This window comes from Lissotriton helveticus, chromosome 4_1, assembly GCF_964261635.1.
Source record: "Lissotriton helveticus chromosome 4_1, aLisHel1.1, whole genome shotgun sequence".
In the NCBI taxonomy this organism is placed as follows: Eukaryota; Metazoa; Chordata; class Amphibia; order Caudata; family Salamandridae; genus Lissotriton; species Lissotriton helveticus.
This window is the reverse complement of record NC_136063.1, coordinates 466082718-466104302: the sequence shown is the minus strand read 5'-3', so window position 1 is coordinate 466104302 and position 21585 is coordinate 466082718. Positions and strand designations below refer to the sequence as shown.

Genomic DNA, 21585 nt, shown 5'->3' with positions numbered 1-21585 from the left:
GCAACTCAACGAGTCTGAGAAAGCGATGGAGGTGGCCGATAGAGAGCGTAATTTAGCGATAGACAAGTGCTATCCTGCTTTGCCATCGAGTACGGCTAAGACAGTAGAGGACCCTGAAAAGGATCCCCTGTTGTCTTACTTGTTACGATCACCCCCACCGTATGCACAGGGTGCTACGGCTCCACCTATACCGAATGTTCAATTACCGGTTGCTGGACAACCTGGTGTCCCTGTTCCCGCTCCCCTGAATCTAGTTCCTGTACCTCCTGTGGTCAATATTAATGTTCCTTCGACAACCCCTCTTCTAGGGTTGCCGGCTTCTTTTCCTATGCCTGTGTCACTCACACCTGCCACTTCACAAGCTATTTTGCCTGCTACTCCTACTGTTCCTGATCTATCTATTCCAACTACTACTCTATTCACTGCCTCTGCAAGTATTATGACTCCGCTTTCTGTTCGACGAAGAATCACTGATTCTGTCTCCAATATTCTATCTCCCTTCTATAAAACTCTGATTAAGACTCCTACCTCTGACTCTGTGCAGAGACGTAGTCAGCTTCCCAGTACTGAAGAAAGAGGAATACTAGATTCCACTGCCCTTAGATGGGTTTCGAAAGTTGGAAGATATAATGTACAAAATGTATTAGATACATTTATGCAATGGAACGAACCGACACAACGATATGTGTTCGATGAAATGTGTTTCCTTCTACGTGAGGAATTGGAAGAGGATGACCCTGAATCAAATTTAGGAGAATTAATTAATGTTCAGAAAGAGTTTGCTACAGGTATGATAGTTGGTCAAAATATAAAAGAAGCGATGGAACTAATTTTAAGTTATAGATCCGACTCATCCCTTCTTTCACCGAGAGAGTTAGAGAAACGTAGTACGAAACGAAATCGTCAATATCCAATGAGAGAGGTTCCACCAATTTGGCGCGAAGCTGTGCAAGCTAATGCACCGCTTGGTATTGCAGCCGCTCCGGCCCAATTCCAGAGAGTCTGGATACATATTCCATGGAAACGAGCTGAAGTGTTAGCAGTAAAACAGGCCTTGCCAGATCCGCGTAAAAATCCTGCAGGGTACTACAAAGAGTTGGCTCAAACAGTTGATGCTTGTGTATTGAATCTTGCTGACATAGATCTGCTATTTGGTAACGTAGTACCGCAACCAATTTGGGCTAAAATTCGTAAAGAGAATCATCCAGTTGCCCTAGGTGGTGACTGGGCAGCTATAACTGCAGCGGATGGTCAACAAATAGGTGGTTCCAAACCTGAACCTTTAATTGCTAACTTGCCTGGTAGAATAATCGATTTAATGAAAACCTTAATGCCTGCATTACGCGTTAACTGGGATAAATTGTCCGCATGCAAACAAAAGAAAGACGAAAGCGTCTCCGACTTTTTCACAAGATTCGAAGAGACTTTCGTAGATCATAGTGGTCAGGATATGAGCACAGAAGGGGGCCAGAGATTATTTGTTGATAAATTTGTGCACAATCTGTTGCCAGAACTTAGTGGTAAATTAAAGAATTCTGAAAGTGCGTGGGCTGTCTCTACGACTGCGCAAATACTTGCGACTGCTCAGTACTACGAAAATAGGGATAAAGAAGAGAAGGAAAAATCAGATAAAAAGACGAAAGATTTAAAAACTAAAGTACTTTTACAGCAAGCTTATCCGCCTCGCATGAATCAAACTAATATGCAGCAAGGGTCATATCAAAGAACGGATTATAATTTTCAAAGGCCACAATACCAATGGAATCAATGTGCTTATTGCAAAAAGGAAGGTCATTACAAAAGTGATTGTCCAGTTCGGGCGCAAAATAATGATGCGGCCGCTCAGAGAGGTCGTGGTAGTTCTATGCAAAACTCTAGAGGTCGAGGACGAGGTGCTATGCCTCCACAGACAAGTGATCGCCCCTCTAATTATTTCGACCAGCGTAATGGACAATCTGCCCAACAGAATAGGTCTCCACAGTATCATGTTGAAGACTATTATGAAGCTAGTGAGGAAGGTCAGCAAAGTGAATACTAGGACAGCCATGGACAAAGAGAGGGAGTAGTATCAGTACCAGTAGATCAGAGTGGGCCTTATGTCGCGGTAGCAACATCAGGTATAGTCGAACCGTTTCTGTTGGATACTGGTGCAGCAAAAAGTTCTATCATACATGCGAAACTCCCTGGCGCACCTTTGTCTAGCTCAACAAACGTTTCAGTAGGTTTTTCGGGCGCCCCTGTTCACAACCCTGTTTCTGGTCCTTTGTCTATTTCTGTTGGACCCCGTCAATTGAAAGCACCCCTGATTTTGACGACAGGTTGTAACGAAAATCTGCTTGGTTTAGACTTGTTAAAACGCCTGTACGCGACATTATACTGTTCTCCAGCAGGAGTACAGCTTACGTTGGGTAAAAGAATAATCTCTCCGATGTACTTGTCGATGGATGCGCTCCCACCAGAGCTGCGTTCACTCCCTGATACTCTTTGGGCGACTGGTCCTAATGATGTAGGCCTATTGGAAATTCCACCCTATGTAGTAACTTTGAAAGCAAATGTCAAACTTCCACGAATTCCACAATACAGAATCTCTAGTGAAGGTGAGCGTGCGCTCCTACTGATAGTACAAGACCTGATCAAGAAAGATGTTGTAGAAGAGACTAGAGGTAATGTCTGTAATAGTCCTGTACTGCCTATTTTGAAACGAACTGACCCTACAAAGCCTCCAGTATATAGGTTCGTAATTGATCTTAGAGAGGTTAATAAAATTGTGATCCCACAGTTTCCTGTGGTTCCAGACATTACTGCATTGTTAACGTTGATTCCTGCTACAGCAGCATGGTTTTCGGTTGTCGACTTGAAAAATGCCTTTTTCAGCATTCCGATAGCCGAGGAAAGCAGAGATATCTTCGGTTTCTCTCTAGGAGGACGAAGTTTTAGATTTAAACGCGCTCCACAAGGTTATTGTGAAAGCCCATCCATTTACAGTCAAGCATTAAAAAGCCAGTTAGATTCCTTCGTACTTCCTCGTGGTTCTGCTTTAGTACAGTATGTCGATGATCTTCTAGTGGCTGCCGATGACAAGGAAACTTGCAAAACAGCTACGATCTCCTTATTGCATCACTTGTCAGATTTGAATCACAAGGTGTCACCTTCAAAAATGCAATACTGCTGCCAAGAAGTGATCTACCTAGGTCATCTCTTGTCAAAGGAGGGAAGGAAGTTGACCCCAGAGAGAATAAAAGCAATTACACAGATGAACGTTCCTAGCACGCAGAGAGAAGTACGTGCCTTTTTGGGTATTACCTCATATTGTAGGCAATGGATCCCAAATTTTTCTCTTCTAGCAAAACCATTGGTAGCCTTGACTGGGAAAGGTGTCCCGAGTCCGGTACCATGGTCTGCTGAATGTCAACAGAGTTTTTCTGAGTTACGGAATGCACTGTGTTCAGCACCTGTATTGGGTACACCCGACTACAGTAAGCCATTCACGCTCTATGTCCACGAGAGAGAAGGTTGTGCATTGAGTGTTTTGACGCAGAAATTCGGTGATAAACAACGCCCTTGTGCGTATTTTTCATCAACATTAGATCCAGTAGCTAGAGCATTGCCTAGTTGCTTGAGAGCTACAGCCGCAGCTGCAGCTTCCATTCGACAATCTGCTGGTTTAGTAATGAACAACATGTTAGTAGTCATGGTTCCTCATGCTGTGGATACACTCATGAACCGAACCAAGACGCAACACCTTACCAGTGCTAGATTATCAGGTTATGAACTGACACTGTTAGCTAGTCATATTCAGATCAAAAGATGCAATGTATTGAATCCAGCAACATTGTTGCCGACTAGCGAAGAGTCGAGTGATTCCGAACCACACGACTGTTGTTTCAGAACTGAGGAAGAAACAAAAGGACGAATCGACCTAAAAGACACTCCGTTGTCAGAACCAGATGGCACGTTGTATGTTGACGGGTCTTGCTTCAAATTGGAGAATGGTGATGTGACTGCTGCTTATGCAGTAACGACCTTGAGTACGATTGTGGAGACTGCAAGAGTGAGTCAGAATTCTGCCCAGGCTGCAGAATTGATCGCGCTAACAAGAGCGTGCGTTTTAGCTAAGGGAAAGAGAGTGAACGTGTTCACAGATAGTCAGTACGCGTTCGGCGTGGCCCATAGTTTTGGCCGTTTGTGGAAAGAGAGAGGTTTCATTACGTCCCATGGGACTAAGATTCAACATGGTCAGCTAGTTAATGACTTGTTGGAATCTCTAACCTTACCGACTGAAGTTGCGATTGTGAAATGCAGTGCTCATAAAGCAATCACGGATAATGTTGGTCGTGGGAATGCTTTTGCTGATGAGACTGCAAAACAGACAGCCAGAAATATGACGAGTAGAATGTATCTTGCAATGTCTGCAAGATGGATTTCTGAGTCTGGAATATGTGAAGACACAGTGGAAAGCGTGAAAGAAATTCAGAAAGAGGCGACTGAGGAGGAAAAACTTGCATGGAAAGAGAGCACGGGTAAATTGGACTCGAGTGGGTGTTGGATTGACTTGTCGGAACAACAGCGTTGGATGTTGCCTGATGCGTATGTGCTTGCAGTAGTAACAATGGCACATGGAACAGCGCACATCAGTTCAAAAGGGATTTGTAAGATGTTGGCTCCGGTCTGGAAGAATGACGGGATTAGTAGGTGTGCAGAGAGAGTGGTGAGGAATTGTATGGTATGCTTGATGCATAATCCTGGCAAGGGAATCCCCACACCTGCAGGTCACTTCGCTCCTCCTTCCTGCCCCTTTGAAGTGATCCAGCTAGACTTCATTCACATGGATCGTTGTAATAACCTGAAATACGTCCTAGTGGTAGTTTGTGCTTTCTCCAGATGGATCGAAGCATACCCACTGAAGGACAATACTGCCTTATCCACTGCCAAAATTCTTCTTAAAGAATACTTCCCCAGATACGGAATGCCACGGATTGTATGGTCAGACAACGGAAGTGAGTTCGTAGGGAAAGTTATGCAGAGTGTGTGTGCCGGCCTAGGGATTAGACAGAAATTTCATAGTGCGAATCATCCCCAGTCCGCGGGTTTAGTCGAGGGTTACAATGGCACCCTTAAACTGAAACTCGCTAAGATACAAGCATCCACGGGTTTGTCCTGGCCAGACGCATTGCCTTTGGCTTTGCTATCAACAAGAACAACTGTACATTCTAGAGTAGGGCTTAGTCCCTACGAAATAGTTTTCGGTCGTCCTGCAAATGTTTGGGGGGTACCTAGACCGAAAGAATTTAAGCAGCTGGAATACCCAATGTTAATTGATTACCTTTTCGACTTGACTGCTAAATTGAGTCTTATTCACCAACAGGTTTTCGATGCATTGCCAAAGCCATCGGAGAGTCCAGGCCATCAGCTGAAACCGGGTGATCAGGTGGTCATCCGAAATTTTGCAAGAACGAAAAATCTTCAGCCCAGATTTATTGGCCCGTTCCAAGTCCTGCTAGCAACGAGAACTGCTATTCGTGTGGCCGGAAGAAGAAATTGGATCCATACGACTCATGCTAAACGTGTGCCTCTGCCACTTCCTTACGACAACTGGGTAAAGAAAGGAATCGGTGCCTCTGAAACGGAACAAATCCCCAGGTTCATACCTTTCAGTGATGCAGAACTGATCACGGATTCACCAAATTCTGACTCTCCTCCCGAAACTGCTCTTTTGAACCCTGAACATTTGTCATCTGTACCAAAAGAACATTTGTCATCTGCGAACGTGAACATTGCAACGTCAGCTGAAAATACATTGTTTCCAGATCAGACAGCTCCTGCAAAACTGAGATACAACTTACGTTCTCGCAATATGGACAAATAAAGCAGGAAACTGCCTATTTTCAGATTTGAATTTGCTATACATTGCCTCCAGCCAGGAAGTTTGCTAATACTATGTATTGTTTCTTTTTATTTTAAAATTGCCTTGCCGTCTGGGTAGCCGTAGGGTCGTGGCTGTGTGCCTAGTTGAATCTGCGGGGGTCCGACACAAGGTCGATCTTTCTGTTAGTTCTGGGAACTCCCAGGGCTGATAGAGGCATTTTCATCTACGTGCACATCATCAGTGGTCGCGAACGGTCGTAGAAGATGGAGCTTCCTGAGCTACAACGAGAAAATGTAATTTATGTTCGCAGAAATAGACTGAACAGAATACTACACAGCAAATGCTTTCTAATGCAATGTGCAGTTACATTTTTAATTGTTTTAATAACGTTGGTGGGTGGAATCGTCTTTGGTGTACATTTGATTTTTATGCCAGTAACTACAGTACCTTCCCTTGATCCTGCTACTTCTACGGTTTCTTCTATGCATTCTTTTCACTCATTTCCTGAACACGAACAAGCTCGACGCTCAGAATTTATTAACAATACATTTGTACAGCTCTTGCATCAACACCAACTGATAGTTAATACTACAGACTGCTGGGTGTGTGGTTTGATACCTCACACTATGGATAAAGGCATTCCCTATCTAGTCTTGCCTTTTAGCTATAATGGATCATTTCAGGCCTTTCAGACCATTTTTTCATATGCCCTTGAGACCTATCCTCCGCGTCCACCACGGTCCACTAAATACAACTCAGCCAACAAAGCTTTAGTCCAGGGAATTATTGATATGATTAAAGACGTCAATAATACTCCATCTTATCCTAGAGATGAATTGCTGGTGTATTTGACTTGGAACTCTACAGAGTACCGCCTTGGTTTGGGAGAAAGCAAGCGTAAAAGCTCCACTTCAGTTTGGGTCGTGCCTCACCGAGGTCAGGTCTGTTTGCAAGGAAATGGGAGAAATCCGAGAGCTCAGCTAGGGAGCAGTGAGTGCGTTGAGACTTACGTATTTCCGTCTGACTCCTCCCCTGCCTTTCTGACTGCTAGGGGTACCTACTTCATTTGTCAGGACAGAGCATATACATGGCTGCCTGCTGACTTTTCAGGTTCATGTTATATTGCTCGATTGTTACCTCCGACATACACTGCTTCTTCAGATTATCACAAAACCAGAGTAGCAAGAGGTGTCTTCAGCAAGGAAGATACCGCTGGTCAAGAAGCTGGAGACTTCTTCAAAGGTTTCCTTCCGTTTTGGGGGCCTATGGCTAATAGTAGAAGTATACGTCAACTAACACGAGTAGTTGAATCTACTATTACAGAAACTGCTGGTGCCCTTAGTAACTTAACTGCTGAGCTTCAAGCGGATCGTCTCATGACGTTGCAGAACCGTATGGTTCTAGACGTAATACTTGCAGATCGAGGTGGGGTATGCAGAATGATCCAATCGAGCTGCTGCGTCTTTATTCCAAATAATGCTCCAACAGTCTATGAAGCAATCTCTAAGCTACATAAGATTTCCGACTCTATACACGTAGATAAGGGAAACTGGTCCTTCATGGAGTGGTTTTGGACTCTGGTATCAGAGTGGGGATGGAAGGTTCTGATGGTCATTGGTGTCATCCTAGTATTTCTGTTCTCGTGCTGTCTTATTATCCAATGTGGTCCCGCTCTGTGTAGCCTCTGTGCTGCAACCTGTTTCAGAAAACCACCTACATTAGGAGAAAAGACACGAGACAGGATGATGATACAACAACATGTCACTGACCTAATGAGCATAGAATTAGACTCTGACTCTGATATAGACTAAGTAATTGCCTATGTAAGGGCAAAAGGAGGGTCTGAGGTTCCGTGACGATTTTACTCATGTTTATAACATTGTCGGAAATACATAATTTTGGTATCAGTGAACCGCAAATGATCCATTTAGTATATCCTGGTGTTTTCGCTATGCTACGAGCAAGAGCACTCCAGTTACAAACACATTTCTGTTCTACCCGTGACATCCATCTTAGAACACGGAAGCCATTTTGTATTCCTTGCCCTCACATAGTCAATGGACACGCAATGATCTCTTTTTCATTAAAGGACACGTAGGCTTTAACCGGCAATTCACCTTGCTAGTGACACGTGCACCTTAGGCCAGCAACGCTGTAGCAGCATGACTCGGCAAGAACTGCCTCCCCAGCCTGAGGCCAGTCCTGCTATACTGGTTCTTGTGTTCGTTGGCCTGATCATGATTAGGCGGCCGAAGCTGGTAACCGTGCCCATTTACGACCCACAAACATTTCTTATCCTGTCTTTCTTTCTTCTACACCTGGCTCTGCTCCTTTCCTTCTGGGCCTTTATTAGGGGGAGGTAACGAAATTTACGATGAGGCGGTCCGGGTCTTGAATGAAGAATTGACATGGGATTATGATGGACTAGTGGGAACCCCTCATTCGTAATGTTTTGACATCAGATACTGTTGACGATTCCTGTGCAACGCCAAATATTTATTGTTTAAGACACGAATGTTTAGAACTGTGGTAACATGTAAAGAATTTGCCTGAAGCCCAATATTTAGTATATAAGGAGCAATCCTCTTTGTACAAATAGAACAGGCTCCTAGATACTGCCCATGTGTAGTTTCTGTGACTTCTGTGTCCCTGCAGTAATAAACCTTTGGTCTTTGACGCCACCATCGAGAAGCCCGTGTTTCTGTTTGTTTGTGTACCAAGACAGGTTGAACTCCGGGGTCTTCGGGTGTTGTCCCTGACACCTCTGGACGGAAACTAAAAAGTCCAGAACTCCAAAGCCAAGGGAGTTATATCAGGTTTCAAGAGTTTGACCATACTCTTCAACTTCTTAGTATAAAAATCATTAGAGACGATGGTGATTTTTAGCACCTGAATCAAATAGTACTCTGGTGCCAGCTCCTTCAACTATAATATTATCAAAAGGACAGTTCTTTTTTTTTTTCATTTTCCACCTGTATGACAATTTGACCACACTCAAAATCCTCTGTGCTTGACTCACCATTGTCTCCATCATAAACATCTACTTCTTTAACCTTAGACATAGGTCTACTGTTATACATTGAAGCTAAATGACCTTTCTTTTTACATTTAGGACACGTTTGGCTTAAAGCAGGACATTTTCTATCATTTGCTAGGTGTCCCATTTTTCCACACCTGTAGCATTTATAGTTTGTCCATTTTTCGTTTACATTTGGTTTGTTTGATGTAAAACTTTAATGATTCTTATCATTATATACAACTTTTCTGTTTCTACTCTTAACTTCTTGGACCTTACATTCCTTTTCAGAGTCCTTCTTTAAAACCGCAACATATTTTAGCAAGTGTTCAATTCTTTTGGCCACACTTAGCACCTCATCTAATGTAGGCTCATCACGCAACTATAACTCTTCCCTAACCTTTTCCATGTTCCACCCAAACATAAATTGGTCACGAATGCGTTCATCAGACAAGTCACCAAATTTACATAAAGAATCAAGTTCTCTCAAATAAGTTGCACACCCTTCTATTTTTTCATCATCTCCTTGCATCCTTTTGGCGAACGTATATCTTTCTAAGATGGTCCTCACCTTTGGTAGATAATGCTTATCAAGTTTTTTAATGCATATCTCATATTCATTAAGATCTGTGGCTTCAGCTGCTGGTAGGTCAGATAGATCGTCAAATACGTATTGACCTTCTGAGACCAAACAATGTAAAAGTAATGATGATTTCCTTTCAAAACTAAGTTTAGAGCCACACACTCTAGCATATCTTTCAAAAACAACTTTCCATTGTTTCCATTGTATAGGAGGGGTTCCAGGACTGGTTAAGAAGAAAGGAGCAGCAGTAACATTTTGCATTTACAAAGAAATACTGATAATAACTTGTACTAGCAAATACTTTAATTTAAAGGTCAATAAATTGCAAATGAATTATGAATCCTAACTAACATGTAAAACTCTATGCATCTGTGAGAAGCAAACTAAATGCTGTGCACATGGATTCAATCAACAATGCTGTGTGCATCAGCGCAAAGCACCAAACAATGCAAATTCGTTGTGCTTATTTGCGTAAAGACACTTAAATTAGTGTCCACATATGAGTATAAGCGATAAATAAATGGTATGCACCTGAGTGTTGCTAGAAGAATGAAGTTATTGAATAATGCTGTGTTTATCAGCGCAATTTAAATTGAGGTAAAAGAACTTGAAAACGCTGGAAATGCTGGGGCAAGAAGCAGTCGAACCACAACAGGCTGTGCGCATCAGCGACATTTGACTGCTATGCGCGTCAATGTTGGCAAAAGCAATGTGACACGACTTGCTGGAAACAGTAGCGCAAGAAGTAATCCACTCACGGCAAGCTGTGCCCATCAGCGACGGATGCATGCTAAGCGCGTTGCTAGGTGACTAGATTTTCACTGCAAGCTGTGCGCATCAGAGACTGGACTGATGAATGCTATGCGCGTTGTTAGTTGTTAGGTGACTAGATTTCCAAAACCATGACCATCCCACTGCATTGCAAGACAAATTAAATTCCTCCAAGATGGCACGCACGTTCATTTCACGCAGCGGAATGACGTGGATGCAGGTGTGAGATAAGTTTGCCTCATCCAAGATGGCACCCACGTTCTTTTCACGCAGCGGAATGACAAAACAAAACGTATGAAATAACCGAAATTCCGTTAGCAGCGTCTGAGTCAACAATGAAGGATTACAATAAATATTACGTCAAATCTCAAGTAACGATGGAGCTTCACAAGAATGTTTACTTTTTAAAACTTAATGGTCTCACATGAATGTTTACTTTTAAAAAACTATCTATCTCAGCAATGCTCTGCGATTAAACGATTACAAAGTTAAGCGTTTCACCAAAATCAGTACTTACTCCAATATAAAGGATGAGCCTGCACAGTTTTATTTGAGGAAGTATAAGCTGTACACAATTACACACAAAATTGTGTCCTTTCCTATGTGAAAATGACAACCTATTTGTATGCTGCAAGCAGTATAACAGTACTGACAGATCGGAGAGTGAGAACACTAATAAATCAGATGAACTATGCACAGTATGTAAATGCAGAACGTACCAAGGATGATCATTACCTCAGTCCTTCAAGATACTTCACACCTGTAACCACCAACCAAATTGCAATCACCTGAAGTAGTGGTGGAGACACTATTCAGAACTGCACACAAAGGCTCTCTTTTGCTACATATCTCTAATAACTACTTTGTTTAAGCTTTATCACCCACGCAAGAAACATACTCTTCCTCTGTGAGGGGAATCAACTGCCTAGAAAGGGTCCTACAGTATGCACATTTAATAACCAATGCATTAAATATCCACAGGGAATGAACAGAAAAAATCTGAAGCAGTACAATTCTAAGAGGTACCTCTATGCTACTATATTTAAACACATCTCCAATAGGTAGGAGATGTGTTTCGTTTTTAAAAAAGATTTAGCTTACTGTTCTACAGCAGCTTCTCTTTTTTTCAATGTCTGTGGTATTTAGTATCAATTGCTCTAACACTTTCCTTACTAAATCTAGTACCTGAACACCCCAACGTCTAAGCTGCTTATTCAAGTGTGATTCCTGGCAGAAGAGACAGCAAATACAACTACACATCACTTTTTCATGCGTCTAGCTATTTTGTAAGCATTTACACCTGTACCGGGTGCCTGGTCAGAAAAAAAGAGATTGAGAGAAAGTGTGCACGTCCATGGAGGTAATGTTCTAGGTAAAACACAAGCTGAGCAAGTGGTGATGCCACTCGTGGAACGTTGGATGTTTTGAATTCTGAGTGAAAGAAGTTGGCAGTTGCTGAAACAAGACGAGAGAAAGTGAGTGAACGGAGGGATGGCAAAGAATGATGACCAGCCCCCATCACCCGACCCCACCCACACAAAAAAGAGAACATTTATTGTTGTACCACTGTAGACTGGATTTTCCTTGTGCTGTTTTAGAGGACTAGGTATTCAACATCCTGATCTAGTTCACCACTTCTAACTGCAACGAGGAACTGTAAGGGCAGAGGAGGGCCTCTGGACTACGGCAACGCCCTCTACGCCCTCTACGCCGGGACCACCGCCAAGCTCCAGAAGAGACTCCAGCGGATCCAAAACGCCTCAGCCAGACTCATCCTCGACATCCCACGATCCAGCCACATCTCCGGACACCTGAGAGACCTTCACTGGCTCCCCATCAACAAGAGAATCACCTTCCGCCTCCTCACCCACGCACACAAAGCCCTACACGACCAAGGCCCGAGCTACCTCAACAGCCGAGTCAACTTCTACGCTCCCAAACGCCACCTCCGATCAGCCAACCACGCCCTCGCCGCCGTCCCCCGCATCCGAAGAGCGACTACAGGAGGAAGGTCCTTCTCCTACCTGGCCGCCAAGACCTGGAACTCCCTCCCGTCCGACCTGCGCCTGACCCAAGACCACCTCTCCTTCAGGAAGAAGCTGAAGACCTGGCTGTTCGAGCAGTAGCGGCACCCCCCCCCCCCAAGCGCCTTGAGACCCTACGGATATTTCAGGGTACAATTCCCAAATTCAGGGGCAGTTGCATTAGATTGTTAGAGGTGGAATCATTATCTAAAACACACTGATTGATTGAATATGCCCAACATCAGTCAGGGAAGAAGAGGTCATAGATGTTAGTACATGTCTGTCTTGAAAGTATGATGCAATGCATTTCAGAAGATTCACACCTGTTTTGAGAAGATGGAGTAGTATGGGGTGATGCATAGTGTCAAATGTTCCCTTGTAGGACCAAAACCAATAGGGCAGTCACTGAGTTCTTGTCCACTATTCTAGGTCATCCCTCTGCAAAATATGACCTTAGGAGTGGCAGGCTTCTAGTTTTAGGAGTTGTGTTGCCTCTTTAGTTCAGACATATGTCCTTTCCAAGTCTAACCTTTCCTTATTGAGCTCCACCCTGGTGATTCTTTATCCTTCGCTACTAAGATATACCTTCATTGTTCCATGCTACCCAGTCTTGAAAGCCTCCCACAGCATCTCAAGTATCGTGACTGTTATAGTTTTCAACTGATTAGGATTTTGTTTCCTCAGGCAGTTATACCTCAAAGCCGCCACACCCCATTAAAGGTGCATCCCAAGGACAGCTCAAATGGGGAGTGATCCGAAATGCTCCAGAGTAAGATATGAACATCAGGTTAGTGGAGAGAAGAACCAAATAGTCAATATGAGAGAAGGACTGGTGAGACACAGAGTAGAAAGCACAGGCCCTAATTAAGGCATACCACTTCCTCCAGACAGCACATAATCCCAGGGAGCTGGCCAAGCTGTAGAATATTGAGTCCCTGGGTGTTCAGGGAGAGCAGACATGTCATGTTTCTAAGGGGCTGTCATAGTAGTGCTGACATTGATCACAGTTGTCTCTATGGAAACTGGAAAACAGATCATTGAAAGCTCTTTGTAAGAGGGGGTTAGGAATACACACTGACTAGGGGCTATAGCTCCCCTTCGAAAAGGCCAGGGACTGAAACAAGCTGATGCAACATTTTTGTAACCTGGGATACAGTCAATAAAAAGACATTCTGCAGAAGGAGTGCCACACCTGTGGAGACCCTTGTATGCCAGATTGATATACTCGGTTGAGGCCGAACCTCCTAGTAAATCATATCCGGTGCCAAGGAAGAGAGTCTCCAGAGTTTTTTGGAGCGTTTTGCATGTCAAATTGTAGCAAGTCCCCTTTTTTGACCTTAATGTTAAAGCTGCTGGCATTCCAAGTATCGCTTTATAGGCCAGTTGCCCAACTATATCCTTTCCGATTTATGGTCCCATGGCTCCTAGAAGTTAGAATACCTTGCTTCCTACTAAAGAGGCCCTCATCTGGTGTCCACCTTGGGTTGCAACCAGAAACCAGTACTGAATGTTTTATCATAGCGTATTTGCTGCATCCTATTGCAGGATATCTTAAATCAAAAATTAAAAGCCCACACCCATGCTTCTGCACCAGAAGGATCGGTTTCCCACAGAAATGTATACCTCATTACAAAGGGATTTTGGCAGATCACTCTATTCCCTTCCCATCCATCGACCCCAGATTGAATACAGGTAATGCATACATTGGAAAAACAAATTATTAGATCTGTTTTCCTGAAAGAGAAGAATGTCTCCCACATCTCAGCTGCTATCACAGGGTAAAGAGAAGGAAACTGTTTTGCCATGGTGTGAGCTGTGCCCCATGAGCAGACCCATGTCCCTCCCAGAGATCCTAAAATGCAGTTTGTCATTAACAAGCCCAGTATTCAAGTCTCAAGTTCGACCCCAAGATCACAGTACTTGCATTGGTTTCAGGAGTAAATTTATGGACGGTCTACTCTCTTCCCTCTGGGTTAGTGGCATCACTGCCATCAATACTTATGCAGTCTTGAGGAGAATAGACTATATATTTCTGCCATTATAGTCAGTGCCTTCATTCCAGGCATCTGGGGGAGGGCTCAAAATTTACCCCTCAGCTTACAAAACCCTTACTACTGTGTTGTGGAGGTAGTGCAGGAAAAGACACATATCTAAGCCAACTTCGTCAATTCTTCCTTTAAGCTGTGTTTGGGTCTCTGTTATGGCAGTATGTGATTAGCAGCAGCACTCATTGGATCCGTGTCACTAGCCACAGCAGCCCTGGAGTTCTTGGCAATGCTTTAGCCTTTATTTGTGCTAAAGGTTGGTCTTGTCTGGAGCACAGCATCCAGCTGGTTCAGTGAACGGGTCACAGAACCCCATGTGGATATTATAACAAGTGGGTTCATTGGATGTGTGAAAGCTTCAGGGATGGATCTCCTTCACCCAGCCACTGGTTCCTTCACCCCGCAACTGGTCCCTGACCTGACGCAGACAACTGGAGCAGAGCTATCAACCAGGAATGGGACAGTTGTCAGGCAGCTGCACCTTTTTCTGTGACTCACAATGGAATGCAAAAACACCTCATCCACAAATGGGACAGTCTCCCTCACATCCATACTTCTAGGTCTACGTCACTATCTTGTTCACTAGTAACCAGATGTAAGCACCCTTCACCAGCGTCCAGGACTGATGCGCACTGAGCCATGATGCAAGGATTCCTCCTTCTGTCCTCTGGGGCTTATCTCCAAAGGCTAGGATGCAAAGACCATAGTTCCTGTGCTACCTGTTCAATAGGGTGTAAATCCATCACAATATTCCCAGCGAGGTCCAGGGAACAGGCACCAGGGGCTACCCACAGCAACTGTAGGCCACGGGGGAACACTCCTACAGATAAAAGATTCACAGGTCTCGTCTCCCAGTCATATGTGCCCCACGGACTCTGGGCACCAGTGGCTCCAGACTGTCTCCAGTCAACTCTCTCAGCCAACCTCACCGCAGGTGCCAGCTCTGTAGGTTTGTCCCCAGACCTCACCTGCTCTCTCAAGTCCTTTGGTCCACATCTGCCCAGCACCACCAATGCTGCAGCGGAGTTCCAGGACCAGTGAATCTTCTAGGAGCATTAACGTTGCTCCTCTCCACTCCCACCAACCTCACTCTTCCTCAGCTGTCAGCACATCCCAGAATACAGAGGTCTAGCCCTGCGCAGCAGGCCAGCCTCCTCAAAGCTGGGACACTTCAGGTGTCTGTCGCAACAACTCTCCGTTCATCTCTGCAAATCCTCAGAGGATGGCCATTATTAATAGTCTCTTCAACAGGCCTGAACCATACCCAGGGTTGAAAGCAGGCCCAGGCCACACCATTGCCACTCCCTGCTCTCCCACAGCCAAAGAGAGCAATCCGGTTGTGCAAGAAATGAGTTTGTTAGTCTAGGGGCATGGGGGACGACTACTCTCCTTGATTGTTAATCACAAACTTTGTCATGGGAAACCTCAAAAATGACTAAATAATTCCGAGCTCAGCCCTCCCGATAGCTATGGTACAGAGAGAACCAGCTTAACTTAGGGCAATGTGTTAAGCATTTATGCAGTACAAAATCAGTAATGAAGTCACAACACAAATTCAATAGGAACATGAGGAAAGATTTCTTTTAAATTTAAATAAAATTAGCACCAAAAGGGTTAAGTACGGTCAATTGGTCGTGGAAGACCAGGACCAAGGTGATAATTGAGGATCCTCACAATGGATCACGGGTCGGATACAGGAACCAGGTTCGACCTGGAGTCAAAAATAGGGTTACTGGTTGTGGGGGGCGATACCCTACTCAAGCAGCAACTATAATCCTTGTTCGGGTGAGGCACACACAAACCCAAAATTAACTGTGCACAAATCTCTGGTATCTTGGCGCGAAGCAGGGAGGCTTAACTTAGAGGTCATGCATAAAGTATTTATACAGTACTTCAAACAGCAATAAAGTGAAAAAACACATAAATACCACACCAATTTCGAAAAATGAAGCACAGTTTAATAAATATTTCAAGACCAAAATCTCAAAAATCAATTCAGTAGAACTGGAGAAATCCAATTGTAAAGATTTAAGTGAAAATAGCACCAAAAAGCCAAAAGTGCCCCTTGCAGAATATCTAGTTGTGCGAGACCTGGAAAAAGTCACAAGTTCAGGCCAACCACAATGGTGCATAAGTCGGATACAGTGCCGGGTCTGTCTGGTGAAAAGTGTTCTTCGCAGTCCAGCACAAAGATTCCTGTTCGCAGTGGACGAAGCTGCAAGGAAGTGTCCCACACAATAGTTGAAGTAGCGCGAACTGCAGGCCTGACATCACCAACGGGGGACTATGTAGCGTAAAGACCTTTTGTCTGTCTGCTTCAGGCTGGTGCTCCTAGCATGCATTCGATGCTGTTGCGTGAAGGTTCGGATTGACAGAACTTCTTATTGGTGGGCAGTGCAAGAGACAAGGTGTCGGCAGTTGAAAAGAGCACAGAACCTTCCTTTTAGCTCTGATGAAGCCCCAACAATGGTCCAGGACCAGGGAGGCAACACCTGGGGGAGAGGGGCTGGCTTCAGCTGGTTGTTGGTGCTGGTTCAGGTGGTAAGGAGCCTGTTATGTCCCTGTGGCTCAGAACAGGAGGCCCGCACACTAGCCCTTGGAATCACCCCTGGGAGTCCTGGGTTCAGGTGAAGGTCCAATCCCTTTTACTCAGGAGGGCAGCAATCCAGTGATACAACTGGGCAGCAATCTACCAAGGCTGCAGGCTGGCAGTCCTTTTACCAGCACAGTAATTCTTCTTCCTGGCAGGTCCAGAAGTGTGCTGAAGAGTTGGTGCCTGTGGTCCATGATTTATACCAGGTGCGTCCTTTGAAGTGGGAGAAGTTTCTAGAGGTTTCCCTTTGAAGTGCACAGATTTTCTGCCTGCCCTGACCTGACTCCAGACTAACTACTGGGAGGTATGCACCCTTTGTGTGGAGGCAAGACACAGGCTATTCAAGTGTAAGTAGGGTTATGTCCAGCTGCACCTTTCCATCCTCCCAGTGATGGCCCATCCACACACACCTAAGCTCACTATTGTGTGGCAGACTAGGAGGAATACACAAAGCTCACCTATCAGCTACACCCAGTCATGTGACCTAGAGACAGGCTATAGGCACTAAACGGCTAAGGTAGGAAAAACAAAAGTGGCATTTTCAGAATTGCACTTTAAAATCTTAAACATGATTTTTCATTCCAATTCGAAAGACACCAAATATGAACTGGTTACCTGCTCCAATGTGGAAGTTATAGCTTATGAACTGGTATACGGTAACTTCAATCTTATTTTATGTCAGAGGTAGGCCTTGCAGTAGTGAAAAATGAATTTTAGAGTTTTTCACTACCAAGACATGCAAAACAAAAGAACATGTCCAACGATTTGAATACACTGCACCCAGCCCTCTGGGCTGTCCAGGGCCTACTCTAGGGGTGACATATGTGTTGGTATTGAAAAGGAAGGTGTGGCCCTGGAAAAATGTTTCTTTTGCCAGGTGGAAAGGGCATTTTAAAACTGCATACTTGAGCAGCTACTCAACTGAGTGGCACAATCAGTGCTGCAAGCCCACTATGAGCATTTTATTAAAAGGCCCAGTGTACACATAGAACCACTTTACTAGGGTCTTACAAGTACATTAAATATGTCAACTGGGTATTAGCCAAATCTATCATGTTCCAAGGATAGAGTACAAACACTTTAGCACGAGTTAGCAATAATAAAGTGGCAAAGTGCCTAAAGCCTAAGCTTTAAACCATTTCTCAATATCGTCCCCCACAACAAAGTCAGGCACCAGACTCTTGGAGATGCTGGCCCTTTTGTCTCCAGAGGGCACTGTTGGTACGCTGCTACCAATATTGCTGGATTCTGCATGCCTCGCTCCTATGTCCAAAACTCTGAGCCTCCTCTTGTGAACCCTTTTTCTCTCCTCTGCATCCATGGCCAGGTTACCCTCCTCCAAGTGCCCTTTCAAACTTCTTTTTTCTCTGCCTCCATGGTCAGTTTCTTTTCCTCCATTTCTAACTAGGCCATCTGCAGCCTAAACTCCCTTTCAGTTGTGCTGTCTGCCAGCTTTTCTGGGGACAGACCTTCAGAAGACACACTGCTCTCCATTCTCACAGGGAGCTCCAACCCAGGAGATGGGTTATCTCCCTCAGCGGACTGTTGCATCTCATGACCCTACACATTACCCTCTCTATCTTGGTAATCAGTTGTGACTGCCAACTAGCGGGCCTCCACCCATGCACTCAGAGCCTTTTGGAGCTATCCTTTAGGTGGGCAGCCCCATATCCTAAAAAATTCCTTGAGCTCAGGCACAGTGTAGCTCTCCAGATTGAGGAGTTTAAATTCCATTCTTGCAGGTGGCTGCAGACACAGTCGGGGAGAGTAATGTTGAATTTGAAAAGAAAAGGCAAAAAGGCCAATCAAGGAGAATTTCAAACTCAAATTGGTCTCGGGTTATTTATATGCGATTTTCAGTGTAACACAAAATCATTGTATGGGACTGCACAAACAAGTCCTGATCCTCTCCACTCATCTCCAATGTAAGAAATGTGGTTACTGACTGAAGGGGATGAATCCCTACTTGAGCTGCAACCACAATCATTGTTAGTTAGGGTGAGGCACATGCAAACCCCAAATTAACATGTGCTCAACCCTCTGTTAGCTTGGCACAGAGCAATCAGGCATAACTCAGAGGGAACGCATTACTGTTTGAAGTGCTGCATAAATCCTGTACAAAGTGAACCCACAACACATGCATAGCTGCCAAGGTTTCAGATTGCTTATGTGTGACATTTTCATAACTTCAGTGTAATTATGAGTGACATTTCAACGACTATTTGTGACACTTTCTCACAAGCAAAATCAAGCAATGAAGTCGATGGAAACAGATAAATATCAGAAATTACACCCATATGAGTAACAAGAAACTGTAAGTAGATCTCGAAACTGCTGCAAAGCACCTGAATTGGAAGGTCCCTAACCTAGTGCCCTTGTAAGCTTATCGTACAGTAAAATAATTATGTATCCACGATATTAAACATGACTTTCAGAGTCAGTAATTTATTGAGTTTTTGTGCACATATGCAAGCACACATGCAGTTAAAAAAAAAATACTGCCATGGATTGTCAACTTATTATAAAACAAGAAAAGTAATATTAAAGTCCATACAAACATACAGTCAAGACTGATTAAAACACTTTCCCAACTGAACCCAGCTATCAATCTCAAACAGCACAGTGACAGACATTACTTATTCATTTTCTCAGGACCTGCAGATTGCACCTGGTGCAACAATCTTTTTGGGCGCCCCATGACCATATTCTCCTCACAACCACTGTCTAATAGTGCCTCTCATCTCTCCCTAGTCCCTCTGTCACAGACATTTCATTTGTTTTATAGTGCTGGTCACTAGTACATGGTGTTGGAGCCCTTTACATCACATACATAATACACCGGGACAATGAATCATGTGTGTGTAATTCAAGCTAGGAAAGGTTGCATAAAACAATGAGGATCACAAGATGTAAGAGTTACATGTTACAGATACTAGTAGGCAGTATATTTTAAAAACATTTGCTCTGGTGAAGCACAGACTCAGGATTTAAGATGTATCACAGAGGCTGGTTTTACGAATACAAATGCATTTTTACACAAACTCCTTCTAGCAAAATTAGGTTATGTGATAATCAAGAACATTAAAACAAAATGTTCTCTTTGACTTACCAAAGGAGACAGTGTGATCCAGCGATCTAGGACTAAAACATTTCTTCACACAGGGTTAGTGAATTTCCAAAACTATACCAAACTTACCAATCTCCAATTTGTAACTTCATTCTAGTATACCAAATATGGTGATGCAATCTTTTTATAGTGGACATTGTTTGGCAAACTAATACTTGGTTCAGAAATACCCATGAACTAAATAAACACCTCTAATAATAGACAGACTCATTTGTATATTTATAATGTTAATCAAAATAATGTGAAATAATGCTCATCAGTACCAACATACAGCACAAATTATTGATAGTCATAAGGCAAACATTAGAAGAGAAAATGTCAAATTCATATCAATGACAATACATAATGGAGTGGAAAGGCGACGAGACAAACGTTTCGGAAACAAAATACATTTGCAAATGATTCTGCAAATTCAGATTTCAGTCTACTAACCCAAAATAGGAATAGGAAATCTACTCTCTAGCCACGAGAGCAGCAAGGCCCCTCAAGAAGAATTTGAAGAGGCAAAGACTAAGTCAGGATCAGCAGACCGGAACAGGACAGCAAACTGACGACAGCGACGATCTCCCAAACAGTCTTCCCAACAGACTGAACACTTCAACAAAAAACAAACAAAAACCACTCCCACCAGACACCTCAATTATACCCTAAAACCCAGATGTACAACCTACACTTGTATCTAAACGAAGAGTTACTCTACACTTGATTGGTTAAGGAAGGGGGTGTATTGTCACACCACTCTCGGCATGTCCATCTCACTAAATGTCCCATTGTTTTAATTATTAATCACGGCAGCTTCCACCACGGGAAATGCAATTCAAGCCACTATCAAAATGTTCTCTTCCTTCATGCCGGTTATGTAGCAAACTTTGTATAACACTTGTGCTGCTTGTGCCTTCCCACAGGAAGGGTTTCCTCCGCTTGATACATTAAAGCGCCTTTTCGTGCAAACTTCTTGGCAGGCACTCAGGATTCTTGAACTTTAATCGTTGTCCACCTTCCCCTTTGCTTTCAAATTTTATTTTTCAAGCATTTATTCTTTTATTCCATTAACCCCATTACTTCATGCAGAGCAGAAAACCATGCTTCTATGGAAAAGAAACACAGGCACTATTATTCACTTGAAATGTTTTTTTCACTGCGCACCAAGCCAATGCTGCATCTATCCATGCGCAAACCATGTTAAATATTGTTTTCCTAGCAAACATTAATAACGTGAACAAGAGTAGCATTTATTTTCGCTTTGTCCAAAAGCATTTGCGGCTTAGTCCAGTGCTTTAGTACGGGCTTTCACAATAGAATTTTCCCTTGCGTTAGTCCCTATTACAGCATTATTTTTCACCGCACACGATTTATAAATGTTACTGAGGGTTCAATTCAAGCAGGTTTTATTTCACAAAAACCCTGCTCCATCAATCCCTCCTTTGATGGCGTTTTGAGCCATCACTAAAATACCCACCAATACAAATTATCACTTTTAAAAAGCAGTTATTCTCTCTCGTTTTTTCATTATTCCATATAAGTCTTTCATGACTTCATAGTAATTTCCTTTCATATCCT

The 21585-nt window shown here is 43.6% G+C and overlaps 1 protein-coding gene across 5 annotated transcripts in view; it reads right to left on the bottom strand.

Annotated features, from left to right (window-relative positions):
- The window catches only part of C4_1H8orf88 (chromosome 4_1 C8orf88 homolog), an 847684-nt gene that overhangs the window by 696917 nt on the left and 129182 nt on the right, over positions 1 to 21585 (bottom strand). The gene's annotated exons all lie outside the window — the stretch shown is intronic.